This window comes from Triticum aestivum, chromosome 7B (assembly GCF_018294505.1).
Source record: "Triticum aestivum cultivar Chinese Spring chromosome 7B, IWGSC CS RefSeq v2.1, whole genome shotgun sequence".
Lineage (NCBI taxonomy): Eukaryota > Viridiplantae > Streptophyta > Magnoliopsida > Poales > Poaceae > Triticum > Triticum aestivum.
The window spans coordinates 700,114,454-700,115,893 of record NC_057813.1 but is presented as its reverse complement, the minus strand read 5'-3'; positions in this window follow the sequence as shown (position 1 = coordinate 700,115,893).

Sequence of the window (1,440 nt, the reverse complement as noted above, 5' to 3'; positions counted from 1 at the left end):
AAGCTCACAATTGTAAACTAGGACCTACATAATTTTATTATTCAACCATTTTTAAGTGATTGTTGGTACATATCATCTTGGTTCTGAGTAGTGTTCAATGTCATTTAAATTATGTTCGGTGGAGAGAGATGACCTCAAACTGTTGTCATGATATGTCCTCATTTTAGAGTGTTGCAGGTAGTGAGGGAGTATGAACACAAGCAGAGAGACACTGCCATCTTCACCACTGAAGTTTCGTTATGATATATTTCATTCTATTTTATTTTTATCACACGCCTAGAAGCTTTGCTTTTGCTAAGATTTTCAGTTCCATTCATTAGTTTGGTACAATTTGACAATGGCCAACCATATATCATGCACAGGTGCAGGATACAGTTTGACAATGCACAGGCGAAGGGTACAGTAGTCATTGTTCGTATATTCAACATATGGTCCATCTTATGCATACAAGGTGCTACCCTGTCCTTGGTGTGTATGTTCTAAGAGGAGCACAATTTCAGAAGAGTATTTTTTTTATTAGAAGTGGTTTGATTTTCTATCTAGACTTTTGTATCGGGCATCATTTTGGATCTTATGTAAAATAATTATGATAATCCTGTCCGTATGACTATCATCAATCTATACTTATTTTTATCTTATGTGTCTACATATTTTGATGCACACTCTTTTAATATTTGGCTTGCTCTCCGCATTTACGCCGCGGGCGCAACTGGTCGGCGTCGCTCTTTTGGCGCTGGGCAGCGCAGCTCGCACGAGCTATATGGAAAGAACGCATTCTGACTACACTAGCATTTCTTTCCTCTTGCCCCGATCACCACCGTCAGCCGCTTTTGTAGATCGCTGTGCGCACCCGTCGCCACACGGAAACCCAGATGCCTCCACTATCGCCTCCTCCAAGCTTACCCGTGCCTTGCCTCCTACGCCTTGACTTCACCCTGCCCTCCTCACCCACTGACACCACGGCCCTACCTCGGGGTCACCGGTCATCCGCGTCGCCTGCACAGTCCCCGGTCGGCGCCCGTCCACGTCGTCGGAGTGGATCGCAAGCCAGTCCCGGACGCACCACACCATCCACGTCGCTGACATGCGGGGCGCCCGCTGGAGCCCCCCACTGGTAAGCGGCGTGGCGTCGGTCGTTACGCGGGGAGGAGGAGGACGTGGCGGCCCGCGCGGCGCGTCCCGTAGCTGCTGCATGAGAGCATCTCCAGCAGCCGCGCTAAACTAGCGCCGCGCCGCAAAATAGGCCTTTTTAGCGCGCGCGCAACGCGGCGGCTCGCTCCAGAGGGCGCGCAAAAACGGCGCGCGCGCGATAATTGGTTGGGCGCGCGGTCAAAAACACTTATCCGCGCGGTGTATTTGGAGCGCCAGCTACAGCGCGCGGCACACTCGAGCGCTCGCGCCCGCACTCTCTCCCTCTCCTTGTCCTACGCCCCGCGCGCG